This window comes from Ixodes scapularis, unplaced genomic scaffold (genome assembly GCF_016920785.2).
Source record: "Ixodes scapularis isolate PalLabHiFi unplaced genomic scaffold, ASM1692078v2 PGA_scaffold9__187_contigs__length_104089568, whole genome shotgun sequence".
Taxonomy (NCBI): domain Eukaryota; kingdom Metazoa; phylum Arthropoda; class Arachnida; order Ixodida; family Ixodidae; genus Ixodes; species Ixodes scapularis.
In genome coordinates, this window is record NW_024609884.1 from 25,668,646 (window position 1) to 25,686,463 (window position 17,818).

At 49.8% G+C, this 17,818-nt stretch overlaps 1 pseudogene; it reads left to right on the forward strand.

Moving 5' to 3' along the window:
* The first annotated feature begins 353 nt into the window (after positions 1-353).
* Positions 354-15,602, forward strand: LOC121833735 (annotated as a pseudogene).
* The last annotated feature ends 2,216 nt before the right edge of the window (positions 15,603-17,818 follow it).

Below are 17,818 nucleotides of genomic sequence, written 5' to 3' on the forward strand. Positions count from 1 at the left end.
TCGCATTCCCATTTGTAAGAAGTTTTAAGTGTCTCTGCAGAAGTTTTTGAAGGTCATTGCCAGGAGCGCTTGTTGGATCGCCTATTCAGCTGAGTCATAGTTTCTGCCCTAGTCGCCTTTTGCGTTCTGCGGTCATACGGGACAAGAATCACCATGCAACGTGGATACGACCCCTGTCACGACTGAGGAGTTCCAGTCTACGAAGGCATACGTTCAACGTCGTGGCGCCCGACCAAGCCTCGTCCGTTGATGTCATCGACGCTGTTACCGGTGTTGTCGGGCTTCCGCTCGTCTACATGGTTCATCGCATTGGAGGTAACGTCTTCCTTGTCATCGTACGTACTCCCGCCGCCATGACCCAGCTGCGAGCTCATGGTGACCGGTCCATTTGCGGCCGGAAGGCTGCTCTCGAGTCCTTGACTCCGCGTATAACGCGGGTTGCCTGCATGTCCATCCCCGGCTATGTGCCAGATGTTGCGACCGAGGAGTTCCCCAGGCAGCCTCAGGCAGGGCCAGGCGAGGACAGGAACCGCAGGCCGACTCCAGGCAGGGACATCAGGAGACGGGAGGGTGTCTCGCGATAAACTCTGTTTATATTACATAAGTACAGAAGTTTCTTGTTCGTCGGAGAGCACACTCGCGGCCTCTCGTTTGCTCTTTTTATACAGTCGCTGTTTATGTTCCAGCGGTTGGCAGCCAATGGTGGCCGAACTGCCAACGGACGTCACGTTCAGGCCCCGCCCCCACTCCTCTCGAGCGCGCACACACATACACGCACACACTGCAGCGTCGGACGGGCTTCCCAATCCGGCGCCGGGGCATTCTTGACCTCAATAAGCCGCGCCAGGAGTCGGTGACGAAGGGTCCGCTGTCAGCTCGTGAGACGTTGACCGTGATGGAGATGATCCCCTCATTATGCGGCGTCCTGGCTCGGGAAAGGTTTAGCGGGATAATCCGCAAGTGGCGCCGGACGAAAACTTGAGCCGAACGTACTCGGCCGGAAGTCCCGCCGCCGTCGTCGTCCCCCGGAATCCTCTCCCGGTAGGGCAGCTGGTTCCTGGATCGACTGACCCCGCAGCCAGAGAGAGGAGTCCGGCTCAGCTCCGCTCCCAGGTGTGGCGGCGTCCACGCGGCGCCGGGCGACGTGTTCTGTCAACAACGGCTCAGACGGCCGGGCGCCGATCCTAAATGCGAAGGCCAAACCCTGCCGGGTGGACAAGAAGGGGAGGCGAAAGAAGGACGTGACCTTCGCCAAGGCCTATCGCAACAACACCTCCGCCGCCACTGAGCTCATCAGGAGGGCAGCAGTCCCACACTGCTGCGCTGACTCGATGAGTGCCTCGCTTTCCTGGGAGAGGGTCCGGTGATCCTCTCCTGCCTTGAGACGTAGGCGAGGGTCGGGTCCAAATCTCTGGAGTGGGGGACCTCAACTCAGGTCACAAGAGGAAGGCGTGGGCGAGACAAACATAGCAAGTCACGATCCCAGTAGCGACAAGTGCTTCGCTTTCCTCCCCCGATCCGCCAGACCAAAAAAAATAAAGACAACCACCCTCCACCTACTACCTAAAATCTCCCTCACTCGACACTCGAGCTCAGGCTGTCACCAAGCCCTTTAAAGTAAACCATACCCTAAACCAGGCAAACAGAAACAAAAGTTATGGTAGCGTGCTTTGACATAAAAACACAATCACAAAAATTCAAGATGACCCTTTCCAAGGATTTGAAACAAACAAAAAACTTTACAAATTTGTACAATCCGATCATGGAGCTCGTTCACGTCTTAGAAGCCCCGGCTTAGGCCATCAGCGTTCCCATTTAGCTTCCCCTTTTTGTATCTCACCTCAAATGCGTGCTGCTGCAGAGCGAGACTCCAGCGGAGGAGGCGGCCGTTTTTGTGGGACATATTTTGCAACCAAGAAAGAGGACAGTGGTCTGTTTCCACGATAAATTTAGTCCCGGCCAGGTAACAAGATAACTTCTGTACAGCCCAGACCAGGCAGGCGCACTCCTTCTCCGAGGTGCTGTAAGCCTCCTCGCGAACTGTCAGCTTTCGGCTAATGTAGAGAATGGGTCGCTCGTTTCCCTGCTCGTCTACCTGCGACAAAACTGCCCCAATTCCCCTATCACTCGCGTCACACTGCACGACAAACGTCTGGTCATAATCAGGGGCCTTTAGCACTGGCGTTTGAACTAACGCCCTTTTCAAGGTTTTAAAGGCGCTTTCTTTCGCGTCGTCCCAGATCAGGTTTTGCGGCTCGTTTTTACGAAGAGCGTCGGTCAAAGGACTGGCTATGTCTGAAAAGTTATAGATATAGTGCTGGTAATAACCAGCTAGACCCAGAAATGCCCGAATATCCCTCTTTGTCGTCGGTCGTCGGAGCTCCACCACGGCCGCAATTTTAACTTCGGAAGGGCGCCGAAGTCCCTGGCCGATAACGTGTCCCAAGTAGTGAACTTCCGCTCTTCCAAGTTGACATTTTTCGGTTTTAACCGTGAGTCCGGCCTCTCGTAACCTCATCAACACCTGTCGTAGGTGGTCGAGATGGTCTCTCCAAGTTCCTGAAAATACCGCAATATCGTCCAAATAAGGGAGGGCGAAGTCGCTCAGTCCAGTCAAAACACGATCCATGAGTCCCGAAAAACAGAAAGGAGCGTTCTTTAAGCCGAAGCTCAGTACGGTGGGGATAAATGTTCCCTGTGGTGAGATGAAGGCTGCATACCGGCGAGCTCTTTCAGAAAGAGGCACTTGCCAATAACCTCTTACCAGGTCGAAAGTAGAAATGAATCTCGCCCCACTCACTGTCTCCACTCTTTCTTCGATATTTGGAATGGGGTACGTCTGGTCTCGCGTAATAGCGTTAAGTTTCCGGTAATCAATACACGGTCGGGGATCTTTACCCGGCACCTCCACAAGAATAAGAGGCGAAGTGTAATCGCTTTCGCCTCTCTCGATGACCCCGATTTCGATCATTCGCTCAATTTCGAGTTTCATGATCTCCCTCTGTCGCGGAGAGACCCGGTAGGGCCTTGCATGAATCGGCTGATCGCCTGTCAGCTCGATGTCGTGCGTGGTTAGTGTTGTCCTCCCTGGCCTATCGGAGAAAACGTCCAGAAACTCCCGAATCACTCCCTCTAACTCTGAAACCTGCCAAGATTCCAGGTCATTTGTTCCTTTAGTTTTCTTTAGCAGCTGCTCGGCCGTCAGATTGGTGTCAGTACCCAGAGAGGGAATTTCTGGAGGAATCTCCTCGGGTGCGTTCAGTGTTAGATTCACAATAACCTCCCGTTCCCTGTACGGTTTCATGAGGTTGCAGTGATACACCTTCACAGCCCGTCTCTTACCCTCTAACTTCACCGCATAGTTGAGGTCCGATAGTTTCTGCACGACGACTGCCGGGCCCTCCCACTGAACGTCGAGTTTTTTTTTTTTTTGAAGTTATCAACAACATAACTCGGTCGTTCACCTGAAATGATCTCGGCTTGGCGGACTTATCGTAAAATGTTTTTGAGTTCTCCTGCGCCCTCTTCATGGCCTTACCGACAACGGCCTGTACCTCACTTAGTCGCTGCAAGAGATTCAAAACGTACTGTACGACGGTTGGGTCCTCGCTCTGGTCTTCTAGTGACTCGCGCAGTAGTCGCAGAGGTGACCGCAGCGTTCGTCCGTACACGAGCTCCGCAGGACTGAAGCCCGTGGATTCGTGAGGTGCCGAACGGAGCGCGAACATAGTGGCCGGAATACATGCTTCCCAGTCTGTTTGGTGCTCAAAACACAAAGCTCTCAACACCCTCTTCAGCGCCCCGTGCATCCTTTCCACGCTGTTAGATTGTGGGTGGCAAATAGAGCTGTGAATCAATTTGATTCCGCATTTTTCCAGAAACGTCGTAGTTAGGGCGCTTGTGAAGACGCTTCCATTATCGCACTGAATCTCGAGGGGAAATCCGACGCGGGAAAAAATGGAAAGGAGTGCATCTATTACGTTCGTGGAGTTCACCTCCTTGAGAGGGATAGCCTCGGGGAACTTCGTAGCAGGGCACACTGCTGTCAAGATGTAGCGATATCCCGACTGCGTGACGGGAAGCGGGCCGACGATGTCAATTACCAGCCTTCGAAACGGCTCTGTGATGATGGGAACCAAACGCATCGGAGCCTTGTGCTTGTCGGATGACTTCCCCACGCGCTGACAGACATCGCACGATCGCACGAACTCTTCAACATCCTTCCAGCATCCGGGCCAGTAGTATTCTTGCATCAGCCTTGCTTTGGTCTTCCGGATTCCCAAATGGCCCGACCAGCAGTTCCCGTGAGCCAGCCGGAGAAGATCCTCTCTAAATCTAAGCGGAATGACCAGCTGGTCAAAGTCTCGGCCCTTCCTGTCTCGGTACTTTCGGCATAGCAGCCCTGACTTGGTGTAGAACGAAATATTCTGATGTGCTACTCCCTCCTGGTAACCGTCTGGCAATGCCTTGAGAGTGGCATCACTCTTTTGCTCTGCGATCAGTGTAGGTCGATCAAGACCACGAAGCGTGTCCAGACTCGGAGATAATGGCGAAATAAAACCCTGCCCTTCCTCATGGTCCTCTGGAATCTGCTGCTGATCTGGTGGGGAACTCCTCGCGGCATCCTCCGATCGCAAGTCCTCTTGATTTGCCGCGCCTGCAGGTTTTCCGTCGACCAGCTCCTCGCGCGCCGCGGACCGACCCTCCTCCTCGTTAGGTTCGTATCTTAACCTTGATGAGAGCTTTCTTGCTTGGGATCGCGTTAGTGCCATTACTGTCTCCTCCGCGAAAGTCTTTCCTTGCTCGCGAAGCAGCAGCTCCGACTTGTTTGAGAACAAGTACGGGTAGTGTTGAGGCAAGTTCTTCGAGACTGCCGCCTCAGTGATGAGCTCGCCAAAAGGCCCCTTGATACAGATTTTCGCAATCGGAAGGCATACGCTGTGTTCCTCTACTACTTGCCTTATCCAGGCGCACTCGCCGGTGTAGTCACCCGACTCGACGTAAGAAGGGTGCACTACATCCATTGTTGCTGCCGAGTCGCGAAGCACCGTGCAAGCTTGGCCGTTCACTAGCATTTCTTTCGTGTACGGAGCCAGTAGGGCGCTGTTGTCGGCGCCCTCTGCAACATACGAGAACACAACCTTCTCGGGGCAGTTGGCCACGATGTGCCCTTGTTTTTGACACCGGAAACACCGAACTGGCCTCTTCGCTTCGAAGGCTCGCGCGTTATTTCCAGGCATTTCTCTCTTTTCTTTACCGACGGCTCCCCCTTCCTTCTGCGACTCTCTATCATCTGGGACATCCCTCATGTTTCCCCTCCTAAGAAATCCTTTTCCAGAGTCTTCCTTTAACGACCGAAACTCTTTCTGGCCATCTCGCCATGAGCGCGTTTGTCCCGATTTGTCTTTGTCTAGACCCCTGCGCATGGAGTATTCCTCCGCGAGATCTGCCACCTTCCGGAGGTTCATGTCTGGGTCCCTGTCTTGGACCCAGAACCTGACGGTCTCCGGAATGCCTCGTAAAAACTGCTCTACCGCAAGGCACTCGATCACCTTATCATGATCCCCGTACACGTCTGAGCTCTTTAACCATTCTACCAGGTTAGCCTTCAGCGTGTACGCAAAATCGGGAAAGGACTCCGTTCCCTTCTTAGTCGCCGTGCGGAAGCGCTGGCGGAACGCCTCTGCCGAAAGACGGTACTTCTTAAGAAGTGCGGCCTTCGAGCTTTCGTAGCTCTCGGCCTCCTCTCCACTTAACCTCGCAACCGCGTCGGCCGCCTCACAGGGCAACAGCGTCAACAAATACTGAGGCCAGTCTTCGCGCGCGAAACCTGCTCGCTCGCAGCTTCTCTCGAAGTTGACCAGGAAAAGACCAATGTCTTCTCCTAGTTTGTAGGGCTGCATTAGGTCCTTAATCTTGACTCTCTCCGCTAGCCGCACACCCGATCCAGGACGACCTGAACGCTCAGCCTCAATTTTCGATACCTCTAACCTTTTGAGTTCTAATTCATGAGCCCGCTTCTCGCGTTCCTCCTTCGCTCTTTCGTCCCGCTCCTGCTTTTCAGCCTTCGCTCTTTCGTCCCGCTCCTGCTTTTCAGCGTTCGCTCTTTCGTCCCGCTCCTGCTTTTCAGCCTTCGCTCTTTCGTCCCGCTCCTGCTTTTCAGCCTTCGCTCTTTCGTCCCGCTCCCGAATCAGCTCCCAAGCCTCCTGAAGCTCTGCGTCGGACACTTCCTTTTCGCGAAGTAGCTCCATGATCGGCTTTCTTCGCCTTGCCTGCCCCACGCTTATGCCAAGCTCCTCGCATACCGCCACCAACTCAGGAATGCGTAGCTCATTGACTTCCATGATCCCGAGTGTCGCAATCTCCCTCCCCTATCTAACTCAGTCAGCTTGAACTTCGCTTTTTCTGAGCCGAAAGGGCAGCCTTCCACTCGCGTACCTAACACTGAGCAAAAGGTCTGGCAAATCAAGGGAAAATTGCAAAGCACTCACCCGTACCAGGAACCATGAGCAGGCACGTCATCCCGCCGCTGCCAACCAGTTGTTGCGACCGAGGAGTTCCCCAGGCAGCCTCAGGCAGGGCCAGGCGAGGACAGGAACCGCAGGCCGACTCCAGGCAGGGACATCAGGAGACGGGAGGGTGTCTCGCGATAAACTCTGTTTATATTACATAAGTACAGAAGTTTCTTGTTCGTCGGAGAGCACACTCGCGGCCTCTCGTTTGCTCTTTTTATACAGTCGCTGTTTATGTTCCAGCGGTTGGCAGCCAATGGTGGCCGAACTGCCAACGGACGTCACGTTCAGGCCCCGCCCCCACTCCTCTCGAGCGCGCACACACATACACGCACACACTGCAGCGTCGGACGGGCTTCCCAATCCGGCGCCGGGGCATTCTTGACCTCAATAAGCCGCGCCAGGAGTCGGTGACGAAGGGTCCGCTGTCAGCTCGTGAGACGTTGACCGTGATGGAGATGATCCCCTCATTATGCGGCGTCCTGGCTCGGGAAAGGTTTAGCGGGATAATCCGCAAGTGGCGCCGGACGAAAACTTGAGCCGAACGTACTCGGCCGGAAGTCCCGCCGCCGTCGTCGTCCCCCGGAATCCTCTCCCGGTAGGGCAGCTGGTTCCTGGATCGACTGACCCCGCAGCCAGAGAGAGGAGTCCGGCTCAGCTCCGCTCCCAGGTGTGGCGGCGTCCACGCGGCGCCGGGCGACGTGTTCTGTCAACAACGGCTCAGACGGCCGGGCGCCGATCCTAAATGCGAAGGCCAAACCCTGCCGGGTGGACAAGAAGGGGAGGCGAAAGAAGGACGTGACCTTCGCCAAGGCCTATCGCAACACAGAGGAATACCTCGCGCGGGCGCTAGCCCCTTACGGCAAGCTCGTGAAAATTGAAAGGTCAACGCACATCGACAGACCCACAGTTTGCAAGGGTCTCCGAACAGGAGAGAGGGAAATGCGACCAGACAAGCCTGTTCCCAACTTTATTCGGATCCTGGAGCATCGAGTAACAAGCGACTACCCGAATGTCATACCAGTCTGCAGCAGGTGCAAGCAGCAGGGTCACCTAGCGCACCTCACGTTCTACTCCGTTCTGTGGTCGACGTTCGACTTTCCGCCATAGGACAGCTGCGTGCTCAGCGCTTTGTCGACGCTGTGCTGGAAACCACGCGACGGCGGACTGCATCAGCATAAAGTCATTCGCGACGATCGGGAAACAGCCGTCCGTTCACCATCGCCCCGAACCGCCACAGCAAAGCGAGGACACGTCAGTGCCGCCTCCGGCAAAGAGCCCTGAGTCAGCCATTTTAACAGCGACCGAAGAGAAGCTTTTGCTCCCAGCTCCGGCCGCGCTGCCGGAGGTGGCTCCGGTGTCCCTTCCCGGCAGCAGCATTCCAGACATCATTTCCCCCAAGTCAGCACCGCCTACTGAGACCACCGGCAACGACTCCACACCAACCGGCTGGGAGGCCGTCGTCCTCTGTCCAGCCAGCACGTGCGAGACTCTTCGCTTGATTCTTCTGCGTCCGATACAGACGCGACGGCGGCCAAGTTTCTGCGAACAACGGGCCCCGATGCTTGAAAGGCACGTGAGACAAGTAGAAAAAAGAAGCAAGCAAAAGCGATGAGCTCGGGTTTAGATTACATCTGATAATTCAAGGACTGTCCTTTTTTTAATGCAACGGACGATAGTTTTCTGCTTTGCGATTTACTTTCTTTACTTATTATCAATACAGCTATCAATGCAGCTGCGCATTGCACAATGCATCCTTAAATGTGCAAAGTTTAAGAAGTCACGCCAACCAAACTGACGTAATTCACTTGGCAGGGGCTACTAGAATTGATATATTGGTTCTACAGGAGACAAGCTTTCAAAAAAGTTTTGAAGTCTTCAATTTCAAGGTGATTAGTTGATTCTTTTTTTAGTCTCACGACGCGACCGGGGCATATGGTGTTGCGTAGTTGTTTTGAGTAAAGACCTTCTTAAGAGTGATTATTTTGTTCCGAATAGTGAAGGACGTGTAATTTGTCTGTATTTCACTCTAGGTCTCAGCAAATTTCGCAATGTAAATGTTTATGCTCCTGCCTATCCGCAATTTTCGAGCAATTTCTTTTCTAGTTTAGAGGCATATCTTTCAGAGAACAGACACGTTGTTCTTGGGGGATATTTTAGGTGTGTAATAGACAGTCATAGGAACTCCCGCGGTCTCGGCCACACAACTCGTCCAGAACGGTTCACGCGAAACCTTCACGCATTGGTGCAACAATTTGGTCTCGTTGACTCTTGGATTCAACTTTACGATTTGCTTTATAGCCATATGCATCAAAGAGGCACGTCAAATACGCGTCTCGACCATATACATTTACCACTTGTACTCGTGCCATTCCTTCGCCGTTTCGAAGTCATCACTCCATCAATGACCCGGCTGCACGTGAGCGACCGTTTAGCAGTTGCAGCCACTATCGATATACTTGCAACGAGTGTAAAGCAGAACCAAAGATGGCGGTTGTCGTCAGGCCCCTTATAGTTAGAAAATGCCTTCGTCAGGCCCCTATGGGCCTGCGACAATTAACAGCTCAAAAAGCGTAAATACCTACTTCATCGCCTCTTTACGGAGTGGTGAAGGATGCCATCACGTGAATATTCCGAGCTGCTGAACACGGTTACTGCGAACATCAGAATTCCTACAAGGGCATGTGTTATTTCACCGCTTGTGCAATCACATATAGACGCACTTCGGGTGCAGCACCAAGCGATTTTGCAGTCGTCGTCCTTGTATGTTCAAGTGGAACACTTCCGTGTCCAGTCGAAGAGGCCCGGGAGCCCTTCACTTCCTCCGTTTACGGGAGCGGCCGTCAAGTAGGGCAACTTCAAGCGGCCCACGTGTGGCTATAATCTACCAAAATTTACGAACTATTTTCGGAAAATATACGATGGCTCAGCTGGGTTACAAGCACATAGCCGAGTTACAAGCTCTCGTTTACTCTAAGCTTTACCTCACCTAAGTGAAGATCCGCAAGCATCCCCTGCAAATGCCCCCGCTCCTTGAAGAACTTGATGAAGCCGTCAAGCAGATGAAGGCTCATTCATCCCCTGGCCCTAATGGCTTACCATTTGGTTATTACAAAACCTTCTGGGCGGAACTGCGAGAATTCGTTCTGAAGCTTGTTCACAATCTGTTCCGGACACCCGATTGGAAACCTTCTTTTTGTGAAAACTTTACCATTATGGTGTATAAAGTGGATTATGATCCAATAAAGCTAGCCACATAAAGACCGATATCACCCCTAAACATCGACTGGAAACTACTGATGTCACTTTTCTCCCAACGAGTACGTTCAATTCTTGACACTGTCACCCATCCATTGCAAATCTGCTGCGTGCCAGAACGAAGCATTTACTCGGCACTGTCAAGCATTCGCGACCTCATTTCCTACAGTCGGTCCGACCAGGCTCCTTATTGCGTATTCTCTTTGGACCAACAAAAAGCCTTTCGTCAAGTTGACCCCCAGTTTTTGTTTGACATTCTTTTATACGCACGATTTTTCCATCAAGTATGTGCAGCTACTGAAGCGTGTCACTCCTCCAGTGAAGCTCGCATTTTCTCCTGTGGCGGTATTGGCCCAGCCTCTCCTATTCAACGAGGTGTTCGTCAGGGAGGCCCCCTGTCACCTTTGCTATTCACGATAACTGTCAACACATTCCTCCGCGCGACCGTTAAATAGTCAACGCCTCCGTGGCCTTCCTATTCTGGGGAGCGTCTTCCTTAGCGTGTCAGCATATGGAGATGACGTGAATTTTTTTCTTCGTGACAAAGACTCCATTTTGGAAGAACTTCGCTTGTTTCAGGAGTACTCAGCCGTATCCGATGCGCAGCTTAACCTACAAAAGTCAAAGGTGCTTCTCCTCGGGAATCGTCAGCGTCTTGGTGCTGAAGATTCTCGGTGCATTCTTTGCCGTTAATAGTACAGTGTCACGAAACTGGGACTTAGTGACAAACATGGTGCAGGACAAGGTGCAGCCTGCACCATCCTCGGCTTTGTCGTTCCGCGAGAAAGCGTATCTGATAAAGACTGCTCTGTGTACTAAAGCGTGGCATCTTGCACGCGTCCTGCTGCCAACGCCACAAGTGAGAACGTTGCGGGGCGTAATTTTTCGTTTCTTTTGGGACAAGAAGACGGAGCGCGTCCAGCGGGTTGTGCAGCACCGATCCGTAAACCGTGGCGGATGGAACATTCCCAACACTACTCTTATTGCTCGAAACCTTGCTCTCCGTACAACGCTCGGTGTCCTTGCCAAACGGGAACAGCCGGAAGGGGTACTTGCGCTCCACTGGCTCTGAGAACTCGGTCGTCACCTATTCGAGTGCACCAACTTCAATATTTAGGCCAAGCAATAAAAAAGCGGAAAAGGAAAAGCGCTCATTCCCCGTTGTAAAATACTCGCGTACATGTGGTAAGGCGCGAGCACACCATTGGAAAAATATCACAATATTCAATAATGGCATATCCTAACGGTTTCAGTTTCATTTTTAAGCACGAACCCTCAACTACATGCTCGTAACCTAATACTTCGAAACAACTCGGTGCCACGTGTCGAAAAAAAAAAGAAAACGCACACACACTGATTCGTTTTACTTGTCGAGGTTGCTGTGTAAAAGAAACAAAATATCGTCAACATGGACGGATTCAGACTCTTTCGCCTTTCTTAAATTAATACCAGCTAATAAGAAGTTTCTCTCCGTTGATGCACTTGATGCTGGGATGGCATGCACGAACTGCGCAACTAGAATGAGGTGCGGAAACTCGTGCTGGCACAAGTTCCACCACTCCAAGGGTCGTATTCAGTCTCCTCAATATATACTTAAAGGCAAAGAAGCCATTTGCAGGCTCCTTCTACTTTCTCGCGGCTTGTACGTTTTGGATTTTCTTTGCCCAAAGACAATCCTTCGCTCTTTCCCTGCCAAACAAAAGCACACTTTCCCTGGACGACTGATACTCCAGCATTCTTTTCTTTTTCTAGGGACAGCATTTTTGACGAGATCAAACGTTCTAACGCGATTTTTGGTGAGAATTAAACTTTTCTTGGCATAAAGAACAATTTTCTCCACCATTGGCACATTTTATCTAATGGAGTACTTTGCCCCCGCAATACCACATGAGTTAAAGTTGTCGATCGCGGTTTTTCTTAACTTACTGCGCTGGGATTAACTATAGAGGTGCTCGAATGTGGTGCATCTATTAATTAATAGTACGAATACATAAAACCTCCGGAGTAAAAAAAAAAAAAAAGATCAAAACTGGTTTTGTCAATGCAAAATTTATCACTAAGCCTTTTTTCTTAAAATTAAAAGAAAATCGTTTTGGGCTGTTCTGCGGTATATTTGACTACAATTTTTTTGAAATAAAAAGAAATTGCAGTTAGCTTACCTAATATTCACTTAATTTGGCCTAAATTAGCAGCACAGTAACAAATATTATTTTAAGTGCACAAGCAAAGTATGGGGAAAACATAGTTTTTAACATTTTGGACAAAACCCCTCAGTCTCAGGGTGTTGTCCAAAATGTTAAACCTTCACCAGCTTGTTTGCGCCCTAACTTTTAGTACATAGTTTTTTTATTTTCGTGATTTACTCAGGTGAGCCAATCTTTCCACAATTTGAGCCGAAGCTTCCGCCGCCTTCGGGCACCTCGGTAGTAAATCCTAGAATGATAAGTTAAGAAACCGATTTATGGCGGTCCCTTCAAACAGACATTGGCTCCTTTGACTCAGGCGGTACATTCGATGATTCACCGCATAGTATCAGTCACTTATTCACTGTACATTGTGCGGCCACACAGGTTTATGGGCCGCCTCGGAAAAAAATACAAATCCGGACCCCCGGATACCTGCCTCTAATTCATATCAGCAGCCCCTGGTATCCACATCCGATCCGCAATCCGCCAAATTTGATTCATTTTGTATCGCATCCGCCAGTTTACTGCAGATATCCGCGGATGATTCGGGGGTAATCCGCAGATACGCCGCGCTCTACTGCGAGCACCGGTGAGCAAGCTATGAATACTGAGAACAGCTATCGGTGGGTCTGTATCCTGGAAGAGGAGATTCTCAGCGACTTTTCAGAACAGCTCGTTTGCCTCGATCAACAGCATCTACGAAACCTCCTTACTGCTTTTAAATATTCCTTAAGGGGTATTCACACGAGAGAGAAATCCCGGGGATTTCTCCCCGGCACGCGCATCCCACGACGAAAACGTCAGGCTTTGCGATGTGTGAAAGCCTCGCGTTTTCATCTCGTGATGCGCGCGTGCCGGGGAGAAATCCCCGGGATTTCTCCCTCGTGTGAATACCCCTTTAACGAGGAACTCCGTATCTATTCCGAATCAAACTTGGACGTATTGTGAGACTGCAGTGACATTGTGCGCATTTAAAACGGATCTGTTAAACTTTGGGGACACACTTGCAGAGACTTTTACTAAGTATTACAACATTGCCCAGCTGCAAATTTACATGACTAAAAATGTTTATAATGTTACTACTTGACGGGTAGGTTGGCAACAATCTAACCTTTCGTGAATTTTTATGGCAAGAAATATTTCTGAAAGACCGATTAGCCAATCATCTTGCGAGGTTTTGGTCGTCTGTATGTTAGTACTTGTGTTCGCGTAGCAGGCAGGGAAAGTATTGGCGCTACTTTCCCAGGATACAATGACTTTAGATACCTATAGCTTGGGTAATAGACCTATTGCTGAATTACGCAATTGTCAAGGATTATTCAGGGAATGTAGGTCTACGCGTCGCACGTGCTGGCGCCTGCCAGCAGTAGCTGTTCTAAAGCAAAAGCCTAAAACAAATGGCATCTTGCACGCGAGTTTGTCAACGCCTTTTTTTTTTTTGGTTATTTACTTCGAAATTTTTATACAGGGAAGGCGCGTGCAGCGCGTAGACTTACATTCCCGGCATTCTCCTTGACACTTGGAATTAAGCAATAGGTCTATTTTTCAAAAGGTCTATTATGCGTTCATTTTGAAGAGAAAGGCATACTTGTGTGAGCCTATACTTGGTGGCAACTTTTTGTAGCAATGAAGCCAAAACTATGATCGCCCGTGGGCTCGGACACCTTGAGCGCCAATGAAAGCTGTGCACGAGCACTCTACACTTCTAAAATACCACAGAAAGTTGAACACGTGTGTAGCTTGGCAGAATGCTTTGTTTGTACGAGATCTTGCGACGCGCCCGTGCCTGTTTTTGACAGCAATGATGCTTGCGAAATGGACCTCATCACATTTCGGTGATAGCCTCTTCCAATGTCAGACTGAACAGGCGCGTTTTTCGTCTCTTTCGGCTTTATTGCGTGTGTCTGTGGTGGGGGCGTGGGGGCGGGGAATGGGGGGGGGGGGGGGGGGGGGGGGGGGGCTGGACACATGTATGGCCGCACTGCAATGGAACCAGTATAGCTAAGCCAACAGCTTAGCTATACGGGGAGCCTACTTTATCTCGGTTCTGCGCGTAGCTTTGGAGCTCCAGTGTTTGTCTAATGTCTAACTAAATTCGAAGTGAGTGACAAGGAACAACAAGGCTACGACGTTTTCATCGGAATCGCTAGCGAACTCATAACTAAAAATGGAACACCAAGATCATTTTTCCTGCAAAGGCAACGAGATTCTAGCATTGTCTTCTTTAATTTAATTAAGGATAAAGCGCTCTTTGGTTGGTGTTTTATTACTCGGATTATAAAATTGTTCAATTAACATACATATTAATTGATCATATGAATAAATTAATTGCCAACTAATTTGTTATCAAATTGATCTTTGAAAAGTGAACCATTAATTCTGGGGGTTGTAACATACATAATTTTCGCTACTGTCAAATTCAACTTCAAGTATTTAATCACTAGCATTATTTGTGCTCCCTCGAAGCACCATGTTTTCAAAGTCGCCAACCACGAACTTTGTATCCCTGTCATTTTTGTGACGTATAGAAGAGCCTTCAGCCCAGCAAGACTCGTTGTTTTTAAAGTAGCCCGCTGCACCTGAAAATTTTAAATAAACTCTTATTCAGGTTACTGACTAAACCAAATGCTAGCGAATTTTCTGTAGAAATCAATGTTATAAATAAATTTGTCTAACAGGTACTAGTATAAACAATTCGCCGCGTAAACTTACTGCTGTAAAATATCCCTTCTTCTTTGCGTTATTTTCGGTTTGCAATGTTGCTAACCCTTAGGAGAAGCGGAAGGGGGAATGAAAAATGCCCGGATCTGTTTTTGCTTTGTTTTTTTTTCCTTCCCGTGGCCGTGCATAATTTTTGAATTAAATAAATATTTAAAAAATATATGACACATGATTTATTTCGGTCACTAAAATATAAATATGAAGTTGATGACAACTTCAGGTTAGTAAAAACGTGTATACATTTATATCTTGTCCTTTCATCTACGCCTTCCATCAGCCCATGGCACTGCATGTATTCAAAACCTAACAATAAATTAAATTAAATGCATTCATTGAACCGCATTGTTGTTACAACGCAAGGCTACGTAAATACCAGCGATGGGGCTGTACTTCAAATTTTTTAAGCCTCCCCGTTAGAGCCAATGAACCGACTAGTTAATACAATAAAGAATACCGATCAATTGGTTAAACCTTTTATTCGGTGCACAGTCCTATTCATTGCCGACAATGCCAGCCTTAAAAAAATGTAATGAATAAAATTAATTAAAGTTAGAGAATGGTTTACAGATATGCCAAACGCCGCATGCTAGACAGTTCCTGTATTCAGTTCAGCTTTGGCCTTATTAATTTGAATGGGGTCTGCTCCGGAATCTAAATACATAGAGCAAAATCAAGCGGCTCAATGCTATTGCAATTTTTTTTTTTCAGACACGTCAGAGAATACCGAAAATGCCTCATGGACACAGCAATTATCTTTCACTGTTTCGAAGCAACGTCTGAAATCATGGAGTTCTTTCAACAAAAAATGAAGCGCCTCGGCATCAGCTATTGCAGCACCGGCCACATGTGTGACGTGCGGACCTTCGTAGTATTCATACTTCTACTCAGCGGTAATGCATTGCGTTGGCTTCAGAGTGTACATTAAATGCTCTATGTTTGAAGGGTAGTGAGTTTACTGTTTACTTCTTGAGCGGCCTCCCAGTCGGCTATTCTCATAACCAGAACAAAATTGCAGAAGCATGCGCTTCATGCGCAATGCATAGCCATTCGTTGATGCTCACAGTATCGGTATGCACGCAACCACGCTTCTACACACATATTTTGTAGTACGTGCTTACAGTAGTCTCGAAGACCGTAGATTATTGGTGCTGGAAAGGCCGCGACACTCTGCCCGCCTCGAGGTTTACACGTCGCGTGGCAAACAACGACGGACCTAATGGTATCCACAAATGCTGCATTTCTCACCGGGTGCGTAACTCAGGCTAAAGCAAACATTTTCAAGCGTGTTCAGAGCAGTGAGGGACGTCTCGCGACACCGCACCAAACAGCTTGCCAGGCCTCGTCGCATGAATCGACGCCACACCGCTTAGAAGGTAAGACCTACACCTTTCCCCCTCTACCGTCACCCCTGTAGTCGCTGCCTGGGGGAGAACGGCAGGGGAAATCTCTCAGCTGTTCCACCCCCAGCGCGGGCTTTCAAACTTCGATAGCCTTTGGATGTCTTGTGAGCTTCGAGGGTTCACGGCCAGCAAAAGCACGGAGGAAGGCGACGTGCGCATGCCGAAGGCCGGGCGTCCGAAAGAGACGTCCCACCGTTTTCATCCTGCCAGTGACTATGCGGAGCGCAAGTTCGTCTGCTTTTTGCACAGTGTTTGCGATATCAGAACACCAATATCTTATTGGCTGATCGAAAAAAAAAATAGTGGGTAGACCTGAAGGCTTCTAGTATTGAGGCCTACCCACTATTCTTCCAATCAAAAATCAATCAGAACTCGGCGTCGTTCGGAGGTCACCGCAACCTTTGCGCGAGGAGCAGACGACTTTCTCTCCGCACAGTGGATCCAAGCCGCGTCCGCGTCGCTGCGGGCTCGTTTGGCGGCGTCTTAAGGGTCTGTTACACTGCGACGTCGAGCGCAGCAAACGTGGCATAGCGCAGCATACAGAGCTTCCTACTGGTCGCAGATATTGAGTTCCTGCTTAGCGGCCAATCAAAGACCCACGTTCTGCGCTACGTTACGTTCGCTGCGCTTACGTCGGGAGTGGGCTAAAGCGCACACCCAGCTTGACGCGCGTGGAGCGAAAGCTCGAGCTGCAGAACCCAGGGATCCTGGGTTCGAGCCCCACCCCTGCCCGTCTCGATCTGAGTGAGCATCGTACGGCGTGCGGTCGTGTATCACTACTGCGTGGTGCACGTTAAAGGCCCCAGGCTAGCGGTTGTACTGCACTGGCTAAATTGCTCCTCTACAGCGTGTGAGTCGTCGCAACTTTAATAGCTGATCAACTACTCGTTGTATAAATATCCCCACAACCCAATTTGCTTTTTTTTTTTTCGTTAACGTCGGAGTATAACAGAGCATTAGCAACGAGCGGTACGCGAGCTGGCGGCAACGCCAAGATGCCCACGTCGGTCCTGTTGAGTCGTATTTTTGTTGAGCTTCAGGGTGTTTTCGTTTGGGGATGCAATGACGATGACGTAATACGCAGTCCTCGCTTGCTATACTCGGCGACAAAGGGTATCGGTCACCGAGTGGGCTAGCGCACACTAGCTCCGAGCACGTGGAGAAAAAGCTCGCGCTGCAGAACCCAGAGATCCAGGGTTCAATCCCCACCCCTGCATGTTTCGATCTGGATGAGCATCGTACCAGCGTGCGGTCGTCTATCACAACTGCGTGATGCACCTTTAAGACCCCAAGCTAGCGGCTGCACTGCACTGGCTAAATTTATCATCTCCCTTAGCGAAAACTAATACGTTTGAAATATACCACATTCTAATTTGAGTGTATTTGCAGTACACTTCATAATAGACCGATCTCACCAGCTAGTTCGAGTACACCACCGCTGCCGCCATGCATCGTGGGAGCTGTAGTCTTTCTGCACGTGCGACAACCCCGCTGGAGGTCTGCAGGAGCAGAGCACGGGGTTGCATGAGCTGTCTCGTGAACTGGCGTCTGCATCCTATGAACTACAGTTATGGCGGCGTCACGCATGCGTGCAATGCTTAGTGAGATCGGTCTATTGTAAGTACACAAAAAATAGACCGAAAATACACCCTTCTGTTTTTCTTATTTTTACTTAGTACTAAAATATATTTCTAAAAATATTTTTTTTTTTAAATACCTCTATTTAAACTACATTTGAAGT